General features: G+C 37.8%; 1 protein-coding gene across 9 annotated transcripts in view; it reads right to left on the minus strand.

Annotated features, from left to right (window-relative positions):
- The window catches only part of LOC101802235 (uncharacterized), a 92,613-nt gene extending 69,737 nt beyond the window's left edge, over positions 1-22,876 (minus strand). For 2 of the 9 annotated variants that reach the window (XM_038177246.2, XM_072036473.1), the window contains exons 1-3: positions 21,704-22,876; positions 14,052-14,188; positions 13,111-13,208 (exon numbers count right to left, since the gene is read on the minus strand). The gene's annotated coding sequence lies outside the window, so the exon portion shown is untranslated. The remainder of the gene's footprint in view (positions 1-13,110; positions 13,209-14,051; positions 14,189-21,703) is intronic. The other 7 variants (XM_072036476.1, XM_038177245.2, XM_038177247.2 and 4 more) reach the window with 6 other exon arrangements.
- Positions 22,877-23,692: the final 816 nt, after the last annotated feature.

Raw genomic sequence — 23,692 nt, forward strand, 5'->3', positions numbered from 1 at the left:
CTAAGGCTCGTTTATGTTGCTTAAGTGCAAAAATGAAATGTCTGTAGAATGGCTCTCGAATTATGTGTACAAAGCGCTTACTGACCTGCTATCTTTTCTTTGATTTTAATACTTCAGGGAAAAGTACAGAATTACAGCTTCATCAAATCAAGTTACAGAAATAGTGAAATATATAGAAATAAAGAGAGAGGAATAGTGTGTACAAAAAAAGATAAGTCAATGGAAGATATGTAGGGCCAGATCCAGACTCATGCTACAGTTAAGAAGTTCTAAAACCACTTTAAAAACATGGTTGGAATCAGGAAAAATAGAAGAAAATCACTCAGAAAGAATAATCTAGTCTGAAGGAACATCATAAATTTACTTTGAATTACTCTGAGGGTTTATGATATCAGATATTGCATTATTGTATTTATGATAATTTGATTGCATGAAGGAACTGACATCTAAAGGCTCATGTATATAACTTCAGATGTTTCTGAAGAAGAAAACAGTTTTGGAAAAGAAAACAGTGTTTGGCAATTATTTCCCCGCAAGCCAGCAGTGCACTTTGTGGTAACCCAGTGGGCAGCACAGCTGTTGTATTGTGGTGGGTAAGACAGCTTGTCTCAATGACATGAGCTATGCTTCTTGTCCTCAGGGCAACTGGACAGTCCCTATATCAGTATTAAATGTCTTTAGTTTGATGGCCAACTGGGCCATAGCTTGCAATAGATGTAGAGAGCTTGCAATAGAGAGCCAGCATGGCTTTACCAAGGACAAATCATGTCTGACCAATCTGTTGGCTTTCTATGATGGAATGACTGCATAGGTTGACATGGAAAGACTGAGCGATGTCATCTACCTGGATTTCTGTAAGGCTTTTGATTTGGTCCCGCACAACAACCTGATCTTCAAATTGTAGAGAGATGGATTTGAAAGGAGGGCCATTTAATGGATAAGGAATTGGCTTGAAGGTCACACCCAGAGAGGTGTAGTCAGTGGCTATATGTCTGGGTGGAAGGTGGTGATGAGTGGTGTCCCTCAGAAGTCTGTCCTGGGACCACTGCTGTTTAATATCTTTATCGATGACATAGTGGAATCATGGAATCACGTGCACCCTCAACAAGTTTGCAGACGGCACCAAGCTGAGTGGTTCAGTCAATAAAACAGTAGGAAGGGATGCCATCCAAAGGGACCTGGACAAGCTAGAAAAGTGAGCCCATGTGAACCTAATGAGGTTCAACAAGTCCAGGTACAAGATGCTGCACCTGGGTCAGGGCAGTCCCAGACACGAGTACAGACTGGAAGACATTGAGAACAGCCCTGCAGAGAAAGACTTGAGGATTCTAGTGGAGGAAAAAAAAAATGTCCTTTGGAAGTCTTTGGATGCGACACAATACACTGTCTCCATTTAGAGGAATGAACATAGGAATATTTCCTACACCTTTCAGAGGTGTGAAGGTTAAATCCAATAAAGAGGTTTATATAATGTGAATATGGATATCTAGAGGAAGCATGGTGTAGACAGGACACCTCTGTAAGTCCATGTACTACCACACACAGCAGAGTCAAGCAAGGCATGGCAGTGTTTTTCAGGGAAAACTATGTGGATGTTGGAAGCAGCAGAGCCATGTTAGCACATTGCTGCACCTGAACCAATAACAGTGGCACCTGAACTAACAGGGCCATGATGAGGTGATCACATACTGAAATAGGCAGGGTTAGCTCAGTAACTCCACATTACACTTTGTAGTGTGTCCTTCCTCAGAAAAGTCATCATAACACTTCCAGCTATGAATTGGGATACTTTATCTTTTATTTAACTAATTCAAATTAGTTATTATTTAAATAACTTAAGTAAGTTATTTAAATTAGTTAATTTAATTAAAATTTATATTTATTTTTTATTTAACTAAGCAAGGAAGATGCCATCTGTCTGTGTTGAAGCTGCAGATGGTGTTGTGCATATCAGAATAAATGAGGAATAGCTTCCCTGAAGACATCAGAGTCAAACAGACAGAGAAATAGGGGAAGTGAGGTGTGAATTCAGCTCAAGAGTTGTTTCATTCATTTTTTTCCTGTCCCAACTGATGTGTGGAGTGAGTGAATGACCCTTGGCAGTAGACCAGAATGAAGGATGTTGAGATCAAAGGAGTACCAGCATACCACTGTACTTCACAGAATAGTGTGTATTTGGCACAGAAACCCCTCTGATAAGCATTAAAAATATCTTTTTAATGGATATTTTATTCTCTTGATAGAGTTTGTTTAAGATTTGAAAGTGACACAAAAGTAATTTATCCTCACATGTAAAAATGCACTCTCCAGATAGAGATAATGTATTAATTTTACTCATTCATGTAACACTCTGAAAACTAATCTTAGGTTCCTCCCCCAGTGCTGTGGAAAGTAAAAATTAATTGACTTGGGTACAAGGAAAGGAATGAATTTGCATTTGCTTTACTTTAAGATTCTGCTTTCAAATTAACAAACCTAGGTCATCTGCAAGCAATCATTTGTTTTCCACTACAAATTCTGCTCCATCATGTGCTTAATATGTCATTTGTTCATTAGCATGCTTGTTCATTAATTTATATTTAACAGCACACTCTGTGGTCCATCATACTAATGTATTTAATTTCTTCAGTCATCCAACATACAGTGCATAATGTGGTCAAAGTTACATGAAAATGATCTTATATTTATACACTGTCTTTCAGCCAGAAGAATCCCAGATCAGGTTCATAAACTATCTTCTGTGAATAGGTTTCTAGACAATGGTTTAGTGCAAATATAATTATGGATCTGTTTTACCTTTGTATACAAATTTCCAACTGTTCTTTTTAAACTGGACGTGTATTGCAGATATGTCATGATATTGGCTATTTGATCCTTACTTTTCTTACTAATCAGAAACTTTCTTCTCTTCTCCACTTTGAACTTTCTCTTGGTTAATCCTGGTGCTCTTATCAGGGTTTTGAAGTAAGGAAAAAAATAGCAAGAAATTACAAAATAAGAAAATCTGGAAGTGAACACTAAAGAGAGAACATTGTGTGCTTTCTTTGCAAGACATTATTACACCAAAGACAAAATGGAGGCCTGTCTTTGAAAACAGAAGACTCCTTTAACAAAGTAGATTACAGTTTAGAGATAACAAAGACAGAAGGGTGTTAGAGTTACATAGCTCCCGTGAGCCAAATTTCAAGCACTATTTACACAGCACTATGAATTATCTATGCCTCATGAAACAGAAAGAGGACTCTCTATAAAGTATTGCCTAATCTTAAAGACAGACAGACACAGATCATAAAGCAGTACATTTTGCAAGATCCAGAAAATACAGGTCTGTTATGTGGAGAAAATCAGCTTTGCTTAGAAGTCAGATTAGCAACTCCAGTTCAGTGCCATGTTCATCTATAAATAAGTTGAGATAGGTATATTCCCCATTTTTTTGTACAGATGTGTTTAAACACAGAACAGGTGTTTTTGGTTGGTTGGTTTGTTTGTGGGTTTGTTTCTTTTGTTTGTTTGTTTGTTTCAGGTAGGAGATCATATAAAGTATGTTCTACCTGAAATTAAAAGGAAAACATTTAGAAGGAAGGATTTCTCTTGGAAAATGGTAACAACAGCAACAACAACAAAACTTTCGTCTAATTTTTAAATGGAAACCAAGTATTCAGAAACAAAATAAAATCCCAGAAGAAAAATGTAATGGTTTGGGGGGGCTCAGAAACCTACAGTTCTGATGCCACCTGTCTTCTTTCCCCTAAGACTCCAAAACTAGGCTACATTTTTCATTATAGCCACTTATTTCCTCTCTCACTGAGCTGCCATGATGCAGCATGGAAATATGTGGCCACTGTGCTTTTCAATGATAATAGCTTCATGAGTAATCTAAAGGTTGGAAAAAAAAGTAAAGACATGGGACTCCTAACCTAGAAATTCCTCAACCACACTTACCAATACTTTTCTTTGTTTAGTGAGCTACTCAAAAAAAAAAAAAAAAAAAAAAAAAAAAAAAAAGCCAATACTTTATTATGCATATTTAATATTTATTATTAGCCAATACTTTTTTATGGAAAGCCAACACATTCAGTTACAGGGCTACATTTAGAGACTACAGATTTGAATAGATTAGTCTATTCTAGGTGAACAATGCAGGGCGATGAAGTTCATCATAACTACCCAACTCTTTCCCTCCTTAATCTTGGACCTCCTTTTATGAGCTAAGTTAGCTGAGCTACTAGCCATCTGGAGACAAGTTGCACACACACCTTCCCTTTCCTCTACAAGTATTATTATATAGTAGTATACTATGGTATTATATAGTAGTATACTATATTAGTATATAGGCTAGATAAAGTCTTTAATCATGCACTTCACATACATTCTTCATGCATTCACGTGCATTCTTGATAAAGCAGGGTCAGGTACAGGACTAACTACTGCCTTGTGACTGTCCCTGCCACTAAATTGTTAGGATGCTCCCATGCACAGCCTCTTGATGTGATAATTTACAGTGCCAGAACAGCTTAGAAACAGCCCACACCAGACAACACTGACAACTAATCAGCCTGGACACAGCCACTCTTTTTGCTAGGACAAGCCAGTCTGGCCAGAAACTGTGCTCTGCCACTTAGCTTCAGAGACAGACAAGAGGCCTTGGATTGTTTTCTTTAAGAGTGTGTAGTCATAGTGGTTAAATGATTGACCCCAGAGGAGTATCCTCCCACTTTTTATGGTCTTCTGTTCAGACTTTGAACAGACTCTTCAGGAAACACACATTTTAAAAGTTTATTGAATTGACAGCGAAATGACTGTATCTTGTGGTTTCCCCCAAGTTTTCAAGTCACTGCTAAGAATTACCCTATGAGTCTTTGATAGATTTTGAGGTGGCAGTTTTTCATTCTCCAAGATAGATTACAGGTCTCTGTGGTACATATTTTATTGGATGTTGTGAGTCTATTGTTAACCCATGTTAGAAATTGTAGGCTCTTCATACTTTTAGTTCTGGAGTTCCTCATTTTAATCCAATGTGTCAGGCAACATGAGATCTGTCGCATTAATCTTCAACTGCTGATCCTACACCACTGTTAATTGGTAAGATAGAGTGTCTCAGCTCTCTAATCTTATAAGGATCTAATTTTTTGACAAGTAGCTTATAAGATATACAAATGCATGTGTTATATCAAATGATTATAAAATTCTATGTAATGACACTGTTATTTAATGACATTTTATTTTATGACACTGTTAAGAACACTGAAACAGGCTGCCCAGGGTGTGTGTGGAGTGTCCTCTGGAGACATTCAAAAACCACCTGGAAGCATTCCTGTGTGACGTGATCTAGGTGTTCTTGCTCCAGCAGGGGGATTGGACTAGATGATCTTTCAAGGTCCCTTCCAATCCCTAACATTCGGTGATTCTGTGACACTGTTACTTGCCTGAAGTTATTATTCTGTTTGAAGTTAGTCAGTTAATAATGACTTAATTGCATATGAAAGTATGTTTTCTACACAAAAAAATATCCTGAAATGAAGTAAAGGCTCATGGGCAAAGTTTAGATAAGATTCATCTTGTATACACAGAACTTCATAATATGCATATAAGACTCAATGTCTTCCTTGCTATTTCAATGAGATTTGGACCATTGTTTCAAGTCAAACTTGTATTGATGTGTTCCTGAGCAGAAATGGATTTATGCACATCCTTCATTGGTCTGTTCAACCAGCAATTTTAACACTAGGTGCTATCAGCATTAAAAGCTCCACCAAGATATTACACTGAAATTCAGCAAAAGCAGGATAAAATTGCAGCATGCATTCTTTAAATATTTATACAGTACATCAAAACAAATGAAACTGGAGATTCCATTTCCAGTGTGAGCTACAGCATAGCTAGAATGGGGTCTACTATGTCATGCCACTTATTTTCATTTCTTTGATATATTTTTTTATAATGCTTCTGCTGAATTAGTAATCAGGAACAAGGGACAGAGTCATACTGTTTTAAACCTTCAGTATTCCTAAGAGTAAACAGATACCCAGTGAAGCAATTTAGAGAAGCCTTTAACCCTATGAATTATTTTGCAAGCATGAAAGTCACTTTCATAGATCAAGTTTATCACAGCATAGAAAAAAAAAGTATGTATTTCTAATTATATTAGACTTTTTATACTTCATAAAAAGAATAATGATAATAAAAAAGAATCTTTCCTTTTAATATATATTAATCATTTTGTTAATCAGGTCTGAGTGTCTCAGGTCTTAGATACAAAGTATCTCATGGAGATTAATATCTCTACAGAAAAAAAAAAGGCTGTAGAGTTTCACAGTAAGAGCTCTTTTTCTGTTATTTTGGTGCAATATGAATGCAGTAATACATGTGTAAAGGGCTGATGCAAAGAAAATGGGAATAATATACTCTTCCTTTCCAAGTTGAATGGACCAAAAAAAAAAAAATATATATATATATATATATATATATATAATGCCACTAAAACATGGAAGAGTCATATCAGGCCTCAGGAAATCACATTTATACTAAAGCAGAATAACTGCAGTCCATTTAGTTTCTTTCACTGTAATGCATGACACTGTCCCATCTTGAAACCCTTTTTAGGAGATAAGGACAGGGGTGAAATGATGGTCCAGATCTCATTCTTTTTTCACAAGAACTGAGCATTTTCAATGGCAGTAGGATACCTAACTGTTGTAGGATATCTCTAAATTACATGTTCAACACTTTCTATATTAAGGCCCTGAGGCTCCGGATCTCTTTATTTCCTTACATGGGGAGGGAAGCCTTAAGATATGTCTTAATTCAACAGTTCATCTTCTAAAGAAACACCTAGAAACAGTTCTGTCCTAAAGGAACATGTAGAAACTGAGGAGGACTGTTCCCAACCTTATGAAGCCCACAAATCAAATGCCATATATTAGACCTATATTACAAAAACATTAAACTTCTAGTAGTTTACAGAAGAAAAGACAAATAGCTTCTTGTAATTTGGTTGATACAGTTATAGTCCACACACAAACTATCCAGACTTACACTGACTGGAAATAACATTTTTTAAAAATCACCTCCCACATCAACTGTATTTTCCCAACAAGTGTCTCCTGTAGACCTGATTTCAGCACACTGAGACAAAAAGTGCTGAGCAACCTGGGCTGAACTCAATTCCAGTGAAAATGTGTTTGTGCTAGTTCAAGAGCTTATGAACTTGCACAGTCTCAGTAAGCTTTTTAGTTCATCCAGTTATATGTCTGAGTTTCAAAGAATTTTAACTTTCAGAAGCTTCACACTACAAATTCAGAGCTTAGCCAAATGCACAAGCTGAATATCACGTTTATGTATTTATTTATGTATGCTTTATTGATTTATTTATAGGTCCAAGAATAGAAGCAGTATGAAATCCTACTACTGGATTTTATTAATAATCATCTGCCTGAGCCAGGCTAACTGAAAGAATTGCTGAGGTTCACAGTCTATCCAATGAACCTTCCTCTGTTCTTTTCAGCAAAAGCCAATAGCCATTTATTTCTTTTCTCTGCTTTCTCTCCCCAGCCTTGCTACAGTACAGTGAACTTAAAGTGTCTCTGTCTTTCCCTCTGTGCATGCTCATGAAGTTTTTTAGTTCTCAAATTCCTAAAGAAAATTCTGATTTGGCATAGCCTCAAGTTCTTTTAAACACAAACACTATCTCCCTTGCTTTGTCATTCTCCTTGTTTTTTCTGTCAGCCTTTTCTCCTCCCTTCTTCCTTGCTATGTCTACCTTTATCTCTCCCTCACTCAATTCCTCAGTGAAGAAAGCTAACACTCAAAAAAAAGTAATGTTTATATGGTGATTATCTTAGCTTAGAGCAATGCTACTGGCAACATGATAAATAAAACGCTTTTCTAGGGCATTGTTAGATAAACTCTATCTTACAATTTCCAAAATTTTCATGTGCTTCACTCTTTTGGAAATTTCTTTTCCTTCATTTCAACAATATCATCTGTTCTAATTTTGTAGGTTAGTAATAATGCTGCTGCTTAAGACTTTGCCTCACTTTTGCATTGACTCTAGGAAAATTAGAACTTGAGCATGAATTTTGATCTTCAGCATGTAGCAAGTACTTTGGAATGACCTAAGTCTTTCTGCAGTAGCTAGGTACTCAGAAGAAACATCTGTATCAACATCAGGTACACCACCACAGACAGACTACAAGCTCCTGAGTGATACTTCAGGCAACCCTACTCCAAAATGAGATAAGGCTGTGAAGTATACTGCTGAATATAGCTCTTGGATCTTCAAGCCTCCAGATGTAAGGGAGATGAAAAAATTATGTAAATGGATTTTGCCAACCTGTTACACAAAGGTCATGACAGAAAGAGGCTTATTTGCTCTTTCCCAGTCTTTCTTATGTGTATATGGCTGTGCACAATAACCTCTCATTTAGTAGTCCTTGCAGAAGAAAATCTCTGCCTTATGAAAATAAGACTTGTTGAAATTGCTGCTTTGCTGATCTCCTGGGCAGTTTTGCCACTGACCTCAACAGTATGGGTATTTTCCTCTTTGGTTATGATAAATGAGGCCAGCAGAAAATTCTCTGAAGGTAACAGTTGCTTATGGACAAAAGAGAACTTGCAGAACATATTTGGTCTTTTCACTATTTTTTTCTGATCTGCATATTCATTTACTAAATTAAGCTGTGTTAAAAATAAATCTGTACTTATGCATGTTAATGTTAGTTTTTAATAGAGAATTTCCATATATTAAATTAAAAACTTCTTTCTCTTGTTTTTTTTTGTTTTTGTTTTCATTTTTCCATAAGGATTACGTCAAAAATTTATTATGGTTTCTTTACAGTTTTCAGCATTTCATTTATGTTTGTATTCAGTGATTTTCATAGGAGCAACTGACAGATGCATTCATAGTGATTTATGTGGAAAGGGAAGCATAGTCACATTAAGCATATAATGAGGGCCCTGGAACATTAGTTTACATTTTGCTGGCAGTCACAGTGGCTTTGGCAGTGGATTTTAGATTACCTTAGCATTCATGTCTAAAACATATGTGATAACTAGCCTCAGCCTTCATCTTACTGTTGATCTTTTAAAACAGTGAACATAAGATAAAGATCTGTTGTGGTTCTCTTCTCAGCTCTTCATAACATTTCATAAATAAGTCAGTTTTAGCATGTTTATATAAATTGATTCCCCTTCTGGGAATGCTGGGCTGTGATAAACAGTACTTTCCAATTAGTTTGTTTTTATAAAAATAGTTGGGGATTACTATTACAGCTAAAAATATTCTAAATATAAGTATTTTCTAAGTCAAGAAAATGTTTTCTGTCTGTTACTGACAGATGAACTGCAAATGCACACTTCTGTTCCCTTCAAAATCAATATTGCAGTCTGTATGTATACAGACTTCTTTTTGACATTGCATAGCAACATGAAGATCTAGACCTGCAACATGGTGCTCACTATCACAAGTCACTGTAACCATAAAGGAAGAATGACTAAGGCCAATGAAACTCTCTTGGTTTGTAATCTCTGCACTTAACAAACATCTACATGATCAGATTCTGTTTTGTCATATTTGCTTTAGAAGTCATTCTGTTGGCTTGCAGATTTGTACATTCCTTTAGATGCCAGCTGTCCTTTTAATTCTCATTAATGATTCATTTTATTTGATTTTGTTGTCAGGCCTAAAAACAATTTGTTTTTTAAATCAGGTCAACTGGTAAATCATTTGCCCTGTAAACTCCTTCAGCAATGAGTAGCATTGGATATATCAGAAAAAGATGTAAGAAATGGTAAGAAATCATTACTTGGAACACAGAAAACTTCTATTTTTTTACCATTACTATTCATCTTGATGATTATATCTTTCTTCAGAATAGTTAACAGAATTGTGGTGATAAATTCTGTGCCTTGACCCCCCACTTTTTCATACCATTGCCCACAGCTTTATGGGAGAGACTGAAGTTCTGAGTGGCCTAGCTCCCCTGCTCACTTTGTAGTAGGTTTCATCCAACAGCAGATGGAATTCCCAAGGCATGTCAATTTAATTTTAGGTTGTGCATGTAGTGCACATGTTGCCAATTACAGTGGTGTATGATGTCTTTCTAGGAAGGAGGTCTCTCTCTCACACTGGGTGAACATGCTAAGGATAAATTTTGCAAAAGTTATTAAATCTGGTCTCAGTCATGTCTTAACAGCCTGCATAAGGACAGGACCATATTTCAATTATTTCTTACTGTCTAGAAATAAGAGATTCCTCTCCTGCTTCTCAGATACTCTCTCAGCAGTAATGCACTCAGACTCCTAGGGAATGGAATAAAATCTCTAGGTTTCAGATGGACTTCAGTGATGATGTTATTATATACAGCTCCATCTGAGCACAGAACTTTAGACTTCATTTGTTAGAGCCCTAGGACCATGGTTCTGAGAAAATTGGGAAACCCCAAAACAGGCTCTCAAACAAGTATTCAGATGGATAGATATATGGCATCAGTTATCTAGAGTAGGGAAAAATACAGAATAACTGGATAAGGAGCATTAGTGTACAAGTTGATCAAAAAATACTGTTGAGTTCAGAACAGCTTCAGACAGCAAATTTGGGAAGAAGGAGAGGGCTGTTTTTCTAAACCAATTCTTTTAGCTATTCGAAGCAGTGGAAAGAACCTCTGCTTAACAGAGCAAGGCACAGTCTCTTCCAAATATTCTAACTGCTGGGCAATTTGGTCTCTCAGATAATTGCATACATTTCTTGTTCTATATTTTATGTTCTAAAAAGACTTTCCCTGTTTTCCTCTATCCCAACAACTTTGGAAGTCTCCACTTCCCTGTATCCCATTGGCCTAGTCCCACAGCCTTGCCAGATCATTGGAGATGTGACTTCAAAACAAAACTGCCACCAGGCTTGCTTTTAGCATGAGGCTGAAAAGACAGCATGATTAACTTTCTGGGTAATATATTCATGATACAACACCCATATATCCCAATTTCAAATAGTTTCCTACAGACATCACAAATGGTTGAAACAATTGCATACCTAATGCTGTTATTTCTTTATCAACATATGGGATAAGACATTTTTATGATATAAAAATAAGTTTTAATTGCTCATTTTTAGCTGTACATTCATAAATTCCAGCTGGTTTCATAATTAGAGAGTAGTCCCTCACCCATTTGAACTGCTGGCACAGATACAGCTTCAGAAGCATATTATCTAAAGATCTAATGGTTTATTACTCATGAGCAGTTCAAATGCATATATGGTTTGAGCAGCTCAAACCATATATGATTCCTGCTGTCCTGGCCAATCCAAGTTAGGCTCATGGAGTTCAAACCTATAGCCTGAACTTTGCAGTAGGAAAAAGCATTAAATTCACATATGCAAAATGTAACCCATAGTCCAACCAGCTTACACAGAAATAGTAGCTACAGAATACTAACAAAAAGCAGAAAGATAGATATAACATGGGTGAACATATGAACATACATATATAAATGTAAAAACTTATATTGAAAATTCTATCACCATTAATGTATGTTATCTCTTCTTTTCAAACTGCTTTTTGGAACAACAGCTTTGGTGTGGACATTGACTCAAAAACAAATTCTGAAACATCAGGCTTAACTTTAAACCCTTCAGCATGATCATGAATTTTGCTTCTCTATTTATTTGACACTTGCAAGATGCTCACTGGCCTGTGTCTGAAAATAAAGAAGAATAATATGACAACTGTCTTCTGATTTACTGACATGAGATGAGCAACCAAGTACCATCTAGCAAGCATGTGAGTACAGTAAACTAAGCTTCACCACTGCAGCAAACTCTAACTCTAAAATCTACACTTCCTTCTGCCAAAAGACCCCTTTCCATAAATCCACAGTTTCACAAGAATAAGGGCAAGATACAAAATATGTTCAAGTGCAACTTGAACCTGAATCGGCTGGAATATGAGAAGAAACTGCCACCCACACACAGTTTGCAAGCAGGAAATAAGATCCAATAGTTTCATTTATTTATATTTATTTATTTTTAAGTATCTGTATTGTCTATCACCAGACAAAGGGTGTTTGTGTGTTACTCTGGGGAAAATGGTGCAATTAATTTTGAATACAAATATATTTCTGCTTTTTTCATTAATTAATCTTTGAGCCATGATTTCCATGAATTTTTGCAGCACAATGTATTCAGAAACATCAGATTTGAAGGATGCATATGTGAGTATTTGGGAAACCCAGAACTGCAAAAATCTTCATTGGAAGTACTACTCACACATCTACTCAAGGAAAAGGAATACTGCCAGGCAGACAGTCCAACCAGTGATAGCTTGAAAAGCTATAGCTTGAATAGCTTGAATTACTAAATATTGGCTGTCCACAAACTATTTACATAGCAAAGATCATCTGGATAATATAAACATTTTAATACTCTCAAACAGCATATTTCTTCATTAATTTGACTAATTTTGTATTATGTTTTAAACAAACATTCTGAATATATTCCTTTTTTTTTATCAACTTTTGCCAAACTTTGGCTACAGATTGTTGTATCTAAGTTACAGAAGTAAACATTGAGCCAAATAGCATATGGCTGGATATGCTGTGAGCACATAAACATCAATAGTAAATGAAAACAGTGGACAACACAAATAAAAAGTTTTGGTTTATTTTCTTATTCATCCTCGATCACAAGTGCTGTTGATTTTCGTGTATCTTCAAGACACTGTATCTAGAACACTGTCTTCAAGTGGAAAGACATGTGACCATTAACACTGTGAGCTCTTTCCATGCCACAGATATAAGAAACAAGAAAAGAGTTGTAATTTGAGATATTATGAGATGATCCATACGATAAAGTAGTCAGACAAGTCTGCAGTGCAATCAGCTCCCTATACTAGTTATTTTAAAGACAACTCACATTTTGCAGCAAATTCCCCTCCAACAAACCATTCCTCACTTCACATCAGCAGAAAAAGGGGAAGGGTTTAATCATAAATTACTTCCTTCAACTAGTTTGTCAGCATTTTGAAGGACTAATCCTCCCCAGGAGTTCCACATAGGTCACAAATAAATAAATAAATAAATACATACATGAAAGCAGCCAAGGAAATAAGCATATACCTCTTCACATGTGCATGTTCAGAAAGGAATTTCTGCCATCACCAGTGCTGATTGCAAGGATGTCATGTATTCTCAACAGGACTTGGTAACTCTTGCTCCTGACAGCAGCAATATAAAACAAAACAGAGATCGATGCATACAATTTTGGAAAACAAAAGCCCCACTTAGCATGTCTTAACCACTTTTGTGTATGCTAACATGTTAACTCATCAGACTACCTGATTTAAAGCAGGCCAGAAAGAGTGACATGGCCAATAACATAACTAGGTTTATTGTTAAGAACCCCAACTTTTAAATAATTAATTAATGTAAAAAAATAAAAATTGCAATAAGACTCTAATTGATACTTTGCTTTTCCTTTTTGTTTAAAGAGAATAAATATTTCAGAAATCAATTAACGTAATCATTTGTTAGAAGTCCAGTTGGGTGTCATTTTGCCATAGCCACACTGTTATACACCTGTTTTCTTCTTTAAGTATTTTCCTTGTATCTAAAAAACACATGCTTCCCTTCCAAGCTTGCAGAGTTCTGATAATCACAGACGACCTGTCTTATGTTCCCATAAAGAGTAACATGATAATGCACAATGTTATGTTTATCACCAGCTGGTAAGGACAAAGAGTAAGTAACAAGGTTTAATGAGAAAAAATATTTATACTTTTTAACCTTGCACAGGTTATAAATTCAGTATATGTTAATTTATAAGTCTTTTGCATGTATGTAGGAAGAAATGCTGCAGTATTTTACATACTATTCAAATCTCCAAATGTAGTGAATAATTTCACTATAAATACATTTAAACTATATTTCTACATATACTATCCTTCATTTATGCAATGCCTTTTTGTTTCTATAAACATGCAAATTGTTCGTACAAGGGCATTTCACTCTGAACTTTATGCAAACTGTTCACTTTCAATCTGTTATATAAAACGTGTTACCTGTGTTCCAATAAGTCATTCTGCAATGAGTTTTTGGCTCTGATTCAGGAAAGCAGCCTTTTTAAGTACCAAAATTAAGGCATTTGCAGATATATTGAATCTAATTGTTTTGATTTTGTGGTTTTCTGCTTTCATACCTAGATAACATACAAAAAAATAATAATAATGTCAAGGGGAGGGGAGAATCTCCTCTGAAGATATCCACTCACCACACACAAGAAATAAAATATTATTTATATTAAGTATTATTATTTTTGTTGGTCCATTGAGATTTTCAGTTATCAGTTCAAACTAACAATGAATAAGCTTTCTTTCCTCAAAGCAACCTTCCTCAAAGCAAGAGATCATATGTGAAGAAAACAGTATCTGTGATCTGAATTCTGCAACTCTTTTTATTTTTAATGATCTTCTTGGAGTGTACAACATAATATATCAGTATTATAATGACTACAAAACTTTCCACATTTCAATCTAATCTCTGAATTTTATATTGGCATGAAAACCAAATACAGAAACACAAAATGCAGTTGACATTACCTCTCTTACCCCTACTTGAAACTCAGGCTACTTGATCTTTTGTGATACTCCAGCTGTCTTTCTCTATAATTGTGTTTTCATTACAGCAGTTGTGTTACATTGACTCATAAGGCTGAATGTCTGAATTAGGATTAGAGCCAAATATAGAGCTGCTGTGCCACAGCTCCCTCAGCAGAGCAGTGAATGATGCTGACTGACTGTATACTTTAATATTAGTGAATCTATGGCATTCATTTATTCATAAAAAGACTGTGCTATTGACCTAGTTTGTTCATTAAATTAATTGAAGTTGGAGAACCTAAAAAGAAAATCCTAGAGAGGTTTCATTTCTGTGCCTACTTGGTTGGATCAGTAACTCCTTTTATTTTCATTTCTTTTCTCCTGGCTCTATAACAGGATGAATTTGTTTTAGATTATTTTCCTATTAACTAAAATTTCCCAGAGGTTCCTGGTATTTGCATTCAGCTATTTCAGTAGCAGATATAACATTGTACTGAATACACCATCTACTGAAATGATGAAGTCGTAAGGAAATCAGACACATGTTCCTTACAGATGTTTGACCTAAGGCATACTGGAGTTGCCAAATCTACCTTTGGGTCACACTCTTCTCCATCTGGAGATCTACAAACATTGGGCCAAAGGAAAAGAGTGATTTATAAACTGGGTAGCCCTACTAAAGTCAACTAACAATCTTGAATTTAAGTGCCAAAATCAGTGCTGTAAGTGCTAAGAAATTGCAGCCAACAAAGACTTCAGTTGGGACTTTCTGGCACTCTATCTCTGAAAACTGGGACACTGTGAGTTTGGTGCTTACATGTTAAGTTTAAAAGTGTGGTTTTGGAGTCCCAACTTCTAAATCCATATTCACACCTCCACGTTTAGCCAGTCATCTCTTGATCTTTTGTCTTCCATATTCTATTAATTGGCAGGAATAGGTCAGAGAAATATATGATTGCTGCACAGACTTATAGCCAGTTTATCTACTTGGCTGCTTGGCTATGGGATTGCATGCAAGCAGGTATTCCTATCTGGGCTTTTTCTCTTGTTCATTGTTCGGTTTCTTCTGATGAAACTAATGACTCTCACAGGATCACTACCAATAATGAGAGCTTTACCTTCATGATCAAGATCTATACATATTAATTTTACTTTATCAAGATCTCCATCCAAAGGAAGCTATACACTGCATCCCAGGAGAAAAATAAAATAAAATAATAAAGTGTCATTCACCTGTGGCTGAAAAGTCTCTCATCAAATTGGCAGACAACTCTATAATAGATGGTTCCCCTTTATGACCACACTCAGAAGCCACAAAAGTCCTAATTAATGTAAGATTTCAGTAAAAATGACAGCATTCTTAAACTGTAAAGTACCAGAGGAAAAATGCAGAAGACTTCAAAGGTCACGAGGGCTTTGAGTAAATGGTACTCAGCACCAAGTCCCCCCTGCTGACTGTTTTACAAAGAGTGTAAATCTTTGCAGAAAGTTTGTGTTGTTTTCATAACGTGATAATCAGGCTGATACCAGTTCAGTGGAAAGGTTGGGTTCAGGAATTCTCCATCTCATTTCTCGTTCCATTTTCTTTAACTGATGCAGTTTATTTTATTAAGTTTTATAATTTATATATTTTATTAGGTACATTGGAAAATTAAGGGAGCTCTGAGACATTGATTTAAACATTTCCTTTACAGTGCAGGAAAAAGGGAGTTTGATGAAAGCACTGTGTCACTGGATGTTCTTCCTTCCCCATTTCAAAAACCCAGTTTTCCTTTTTGCAGCACTTTGAAATAGACTTATTAATCCACTGAGGGAAATAAACAGCTGGAAGTAAACATTTCCCAACTGCTGGAGAAACGCTAACTGTTTCCTATGTCATATCCAAGTGGTCACCAAATAAATGCATAAGGGAAAACCAGTTCTTGGCCTGAATCTATGCCTGTGATAATGAAGAAATAACAGTAGAGGGTTAGCTGAGTCATTCTTCTTTATGGATCATCAAGTATCCAGATTCTTAATTATTTATTGGTTGCTAAGACCAGCAGCCAACACTGTTCTCAGTGCTGTACATGGCATCCTTCACCACAAAGTCTAAATTTGGCATACCAATGTTATCCAGCAACTCACTGAATGTTCAATAGACATCCAAAAATTCTCTTGGTGGGTGGCACAACCCAGAGCTGTTTGTAAAATGTTGAAGAAGATATTTTCCAAGAGAAGTATATTTTAAAGAAAAATCCAAAAAGAATGGGCACAATAGGCACCAGAAGAATTAACCAGAAGTTCCTAGGAAGGTAATGAAAGGCATTCTTGAAGGTCTATGAATACCACGTTGCACACCTGTTCTGCTACATATTATGTTATTTTACATATGCTTTTCAAGAATGCTCACATAAACCAACACGAACAGCTGTGTAAAGAAACCGATAAGAACCTGTAAGCCCAAAGCCAATATAGACTGAACATATACAAATAAAATAAAAATTTTAAAAATATATAAAAAATAAATAAAAAAATAAAGTTGCTCTAAGGGCAAATATGCATATATATATATATTATTTTGAGTGCAATAAGGAATTTCTGTAATATTCAAATCAAACAATTATGGAATAAAAATAAGAGTGTGTCCAGTCCAATTAGCTGTCCATGAAATGAAACCCAGCTTCCCCCCCCCCCCCCCCCCCAAAAAAAAAAAAAAAGAGTCCATCCTTCAGGCCTCATGATACTGTGGTCAGCCACATTAAACAATGAATACATCCCAGTCAGACCAGCTGAGTGTCAGACTGGACGAGTTACCAGCATAAGGCTACAGGTGATCTCTGTACACAGGTGAGACAACCAACAGAGAAGAAAACCTGCAAGATAGAGGTGGCTGTGCCTTGACCTGAAACACTGAAGTAGCCTCAGCAGCCTGCGGAAAAAATGTGGGTGTAGTATTTGTGAGCTCTGAAAATGAAACTAATAAGCGAGGGAAGTGTCTGGAAGAGACTTTTCCTGAGAAGAGAAAAAGTCCAATAGCCCTAGATAGTTAAGTACTGTTTACATCCCAGTTAACTCTTTGAAATGTGGTACAATGCCTCCTCTGGACATGTGCCTGACCAGCCTTGTGACTGTGGTAGGTAAGGAAGGACAGCAGGGTCATGAACACACTGATCACTATGTACTTACTCCCTTACTCCCCGTGTGCATTTAGCACACAGACCTCTCCTACCTGGGATAACTATATCTAAGATTTGCTTTTACTTATTTTAATGTTTACATATTGGGAAATTTTGTCCTCTGTCCTCTGAAACTACACCTGAGACTTTTCTGTAGCCTGGAGCCGAATGTCTGGAGATAAATAGATAAATAGATAAAGGAAAAAAAAAATGGAATTTATGAGACGTATATAAATTGAAATGTCTTCACATATATTTGGAAGAAAGCCATGTAGTGTCTGGACAACTCTTGAAAGGAAAAAAAATAATTGTTAAATAGATTAATCATTCCCCCAAAACATCTGATTTGAGCAGCCCCAGTTGAAAGCCAAAAGGCCAGAAATGAAAAATGTTTTGTTTTTCAGTAGCCATTCTGTCAGAAACTATAATGCTAGCATTTAAAATAATAAATAAATAAATAAAGTATATATTTGGTGCAATATCACAGAATAGCAGACTATCACAGCCAAAAAATCCAGACAGGTTTTCTAAACCAAGAGCTTGACTGATCAAATGAAAGCATACTATCAATTAATATATATCAATTATATAGTGCTGCTGTGATCAAAAAGACTGTGAATAAGTGTTTATGTATATTTATATACACATCTTTCAAATTCTAATACAATTCTTCAGACTCTATCAAGTCTTTCAGAGAATCCCTGAATATACCAACTGAATTAATTTCTGTGCACTTTCCAGTATTAACCCTGATTTCAAAGTACTGCAGAATAAAGCATTAGGAAGTTGTGGGGAATGATGAAAAAGAAAGAATATATACAGATAAGTCCTCATAGAGATCATTTGAGTGTGGATATGGGAAGATCTATCTGGGAAACAGGATACAATCTCTTAGTTTCATGACAGTAACCATGATTGAAATGCTTTAGTAACAGAAATAGAAAAATTTGTTTTCACATGGATTTTGTAAAACAAAAAATAGATCTCCACAAAAGTCTGGTCTGGTACAACTGCAAATTCTATTATTCAGAAGAGGAACATCTAATGCCTCCCAATACACAACCTATGTTGTGAAAGCCTTTATTTTTAAAAGCTATTTGTATGTGCATGCAGAAGATCAAGGCTATCTTGTTGCTTATGTAGGAATAAATCAGTGACCAGTAATGCTGCCACCTTTGTCATGTTTCCAAGCTTTTCATTCACCTGCGGTCACCTCTCATTCAAAGATGCAATACCAATGAAAATATAACACTAACAGAAACAGAATCAGACCTTGGTATGCATTAAGAGATCTTAAACAGTGTGTCTTGTCCAAAAAATAATGGATTTATATTTGAAAAGTGCCCAAAGGCCACCTACAGAAGAACTGGTCTTACCTCACTGAGTCATCTAAGGCTAAGGCTTAGGCAGAGAAATCATCCTCCATAGGAAGATTACCCAATACTAAAACCATGGCTACAGAGAGCCTCTCATCTGTCTTGGTGGAGGAAGAAACATCCTTTTTGGTGATTTACCATGGTTTCATCAGGTGTAACTGGCATTGGAATTACAGACCCAGAGAGCTGACTACAGGGAGATGAGAGCCGGAAGCAGCAGAACTGTATGAGCATGATGTGGAATCTAGAATAACTATAACTAATTAAGAGCAGAGCCAAACAACTCCACCACAGCACCATGCTGAACCCACTGTTCTGCTTGCAAGCCTCATGCCAATATTCCTGCAGAGTGCTGCTCTCTGTTGTGTAAACATGTCTGCTAGGTACCCATGGCACAGCACTGCATGTACCAGCATGGGCAAACAGAATTCCGTTGAAAACTAACAATATATTTCAGTAGCTGGGGTTGATTTTATATACTGCTGGATGCTGAGTGTACTTCAGCTGATCCTTAGGTTTAAATAAGGTACACCTGACTGTATTAAACATGTCAATGGTTTAGCATGCATCTCCCAGACTCAAAAGTGTTTCTTTCTAAGACAAGGAAAGCTCCCTTCACTGCTGCAGGTCTCTGAGCAGTTAAATATATATAGGGCCAAACTCAGTCCTCTTAAAACCCAATTGACTTCATACAAAAAGCTCCTATAAAGATGACTGATGTCATTGGAGTCCCACCAAGGATGAATTTGGCCCATGACATTCCTCCTGTTTAGTCATTGGATAGGAATTCAGGGAAGAAATGCATTCTGGGCTGTAGGACTCCATTTCTCAACAAATCTGCCAGGGCTGAAAAGGAAATACACGTGAACATAAATTTGTCTTGCATGCTCTATTAGATCTCCCAGATCAGCCACTGCTTTCAGCTGTCCAGGTATAGGTTACATATGATTGGAATAGCTCCTTTCACTACAGGAAGATTGAGCAGGAGTTTATACAAGAGTGTGCCAGGTCTCTTGGGAGCAAAAGCAGCAGCATTATCCCCATTTTACAGATGACAAAACCAAAACAGGTAGCTGATGTGATTTGCTTCAGCTCACAGGTGGTGACAGAGGTAGAAGTGGTATTGAAACTCAAGTACTTATGGCTCCTGGCCACTTAGGCCATGTATTCCTGTGATATATCTTCATAACTTCCCTCTCCTTTCCTCATCTCCCTTCTCCCCTGCCCCCAACCCCATCAGAATTATCTGTAGCCACACAACTAGGAAGCTGGGATTAATCCATCCCAGAGAAACTGGGATTAATATACAATTCATGCAGAACCTTTTTACAAAAAAAAAAATAATAATAAAAAAATCCATGATTTCTGGTCCCCTTTTCAGAGACATATGTAATCCAAAGCTGAAAAGTAAGCATTTGCTGTTCCAGTACACATTCTGAGAGATGCTTATGCTCTGTTTCATGAACGTGCACTGTGAAGACCCCATTTGACACAACTCCTTCCTGCATCCAGAAGAAAACCAGGCTGAGAAGGCTGTGCAGAATCAGGCTGTTGCAGAGTAGTAAGTTTATGGGCAGAAAAAGAATGACTGGAATGCAAAAGAAAAGAGAGAGAAGGAGATGTGCCAAGACATCTCTACAATTTCTCCTGGAAATGGAAATGGTTAAAAAAAAAAAAAAAAAAAAAAAAGTTTCCCTTTTAAATCTTGCAGGAATATACAACTCTAGATCTCTAGTCAGGTGCCTTGGTTTTTACTCTTGCAAACCATTCAATGATATTTTTATGATGAAAAAGCTAAATTTAAAGCAACTGTGAAAACAGAATCAAGAATCATCTCTCAGTTGGCAGATTGAGGCCTATGCAAGTTTTATTCACTGCATGAATGTCAAAATAAAACACATGCAAAGAGAGAAAAGAAAAGAAAAAAAAAAAAAAAAAAAAAAAAAAGAAGAAGAAAAAGAGATGAAGAAGGAGAAGAAGAAAAAGGAGAATGGGGAGGGAGGTAATTAATCATTGAAATTATTTGTGACCCTGATTCAAAAGACACTTTTCCTGTATAATTCCCCTCATTTATTTTGGGGTTAGTACGATTTATCTCTTTTGACTGTTGTGATTTCATCTGTTCTTTGCTTTCCTTTGAATTACTGCACTGATACTGCCTAGCAAAATTCAAAACACTGGAAGGAATAGGCGAACTATTCACCAGTGAAGCTGAGAGCATGACCAGAGAGATAGCCTTTTTTTTTGCACAGGGAAGAAAGAAGCCTTCTGGGAAGAGGAAATGCTCACACATGTACATTTAATATAAATGACATTAAGAGGCTGTGTCCATCCTGTGCTCGGTATGCCTATGTAATTTTAATACATCTGTAAATCTGATTATGTCCATTCTTTTTATTTATTTATTTTTTATTGCACATAAAAATGCATGTCCAGGGAAAATCTTGGCAGGCAGATAAGCAGGCTTCAGCCATACAAATGAATCTCTTCTCATGCCCAGCTGGGAGGAATGGTTTATCCACCTTCACGACCCCGCAGTTATAATGGTTCCCATGAACCGCTGACTGATGCGGTTTCTTACCTCTCTCCACGGGTGTTTCGTTATCCCGGTGTTAAGGAGGTGGTGGAGCGACCGTGGGAAAGCCTCAGTGTAGTGACCCTCCCTGCGTTCCTTCCTCCCTCCCTTTGGAGCCGACTCGGAGAGCTGCCTCGTAGTCACGACCCCTGAAAAACTGTTGGCTCCAAAAGACAGAGCCCTCCGCTTTCCCGCTCCGCCACTGGACCCTGCGTGCACGCGGGTTCCTTTACTCCATGCCATAAACGACGCGAGACTGTAAAGCGGCCGTAGAAGTTCATCGGAGACTTTCTCCGTGAATCTCCTTCTGGAAGAAGAGAGGGGAGAAGGGGGGAAGCGGGGGGGGGCGAACCACCCAGTCCTTAGGCTGGCAGTTAACACCGCGCCAGCGCTCGGGGCTGCGTGTCCGTGGCCGGAGAGGCGCAGGGTGCGGTGCCTCTGACCCAGCAGCGCCGTATGCCGGCGGCAGCCGGGCCCGGACGGCGCGCTGCGTGCTACGAGTGGACTTCCCCAAGCAAAACTGTGCAGACAGAGACCTGCACGGCGGTAAGGCGGCCGCTCCCGCTGGACTCGAGCAAAACGATGCAGATAAACCCAAGGAGGGCTTCAGAGGCAGAGCAAATCCTCCTCTTCCTCCCCGCCCCCCCCTCCTCCCCCCAAGAGACGCGGTCGATAAAACGCAGACCGATCCGGACTGACAGCGCACGGCCCCGCGCAGCAAAGGGTCCCGCGGAGCGCCGCGCAGAGCACCGCGCTCCTCAACTCACTGTGGCATCTACAATGCTGCCGAAACGCAGGCTTCCCGCAGGCTCGGGTGATTTCGCCTCCGCACTCTCCTTGTTTATTCCGAGTGGTTGTTTCTCAGATGCCTTTTAAGACAAAACCAAAAGCCTTTACGCGGAGCGGAAAGGGGGAGGCGGTGGGAAGCAAAGCAAAAGCAAGCTGGCTTCAAACTCGGACTGTTCCCACAGCCTCCGAAGCTGGATGAACGCAGAGGAGTCATCCCAGTACCCTGCGTTTCTCAGGGGCCTTCCTACAATGAAGGTGGACTCTGCAACCCGTCCAGCAAGTGCATTTAAATTAATTACGATGCGCACGAAACGGTGTCCAATAAATAATAATAATAATTTTTAAAAAAGGGTGAGGGGAGGTTTCTTCCCTCTCTCCCCTCCTTACATTAAGAGAAATACAAACGCAACTTTTTTCCCTGTCGTTGATAGGATTCCTTGACCAAATAAAGAAATATTTTCTAAAGGCAGAACAGGGAACGGGGTAAGGAACCTCTTTGGACTGAGAGGCTTGCGGCATCAAGCACCCGATTTTCGGAAACGCAAAAGCCACCAGTGGAGGTCCGTTGTTACTTCGGACGTGTCACCGTGCTAATTTGCAGGAGGCTTTTCTTATCTCGGGGCACTGACTTGTGACAGGAGAAGAAGGTTTAGGGTTTACCGAGAAGACTAGAAAGGACGGCAAGAGGCGCTTCAAAGGCTAAGGCGGATGCCCCCGCTCTGAGCTCTCTCCCCCGTCTCTATCCGAAGAGGTTTCGCAGTGGAATAAACATCTCTGATCTAAGACAGCTGCCGGGAATCAAAGGCCGCCCCAATAAGCGCTATATCGGCCGAAGATGCGTCTGAAAAATGCCCACTCCCGACAAGCTAAGAGAAGGCCGCTCTCCGGCAGAGCCTTCAGGCTGTGAAAGAAGTAACAGTTTGCCCATTATTCATCTGATTTGTTTTATAACACTTCTGACACCTAATCTTATCAGCTAATACCCAAGATTTAGTTACCCAAGACGATTTTTTTCCACACTGGAGGCAAAATTATTTGACTCCCAACAGTTCTGTTTACTTTTGTTAGCCTTTAAAAAAGAAAAAGGAGGGGGGGATGAGAGGGGAGGGGGGAAGGGGGGGAGGAAAGGGAGGTAGGAAAGGAAAAAAAAAAAAGGAAAAAAGGAGAGGGAGAAAGTTTATGCATTAAGGAAAAATACAGACTTTC

Source organism: Anas platyrhynchos, chromosome 3, assembly GCF_047663525.1.
Source record: "Anas platyrhynchos isolate ZD024472 breed Pekin duck chromosome 3, IASCAAS_PekinDuck_T2T, whole genome shotgun sequence".
NCBI lineage: Eukaryota > Metazoa > Chordata > Aves > Anseriformes > Anatidae > Anas > Anas platyrhynchos.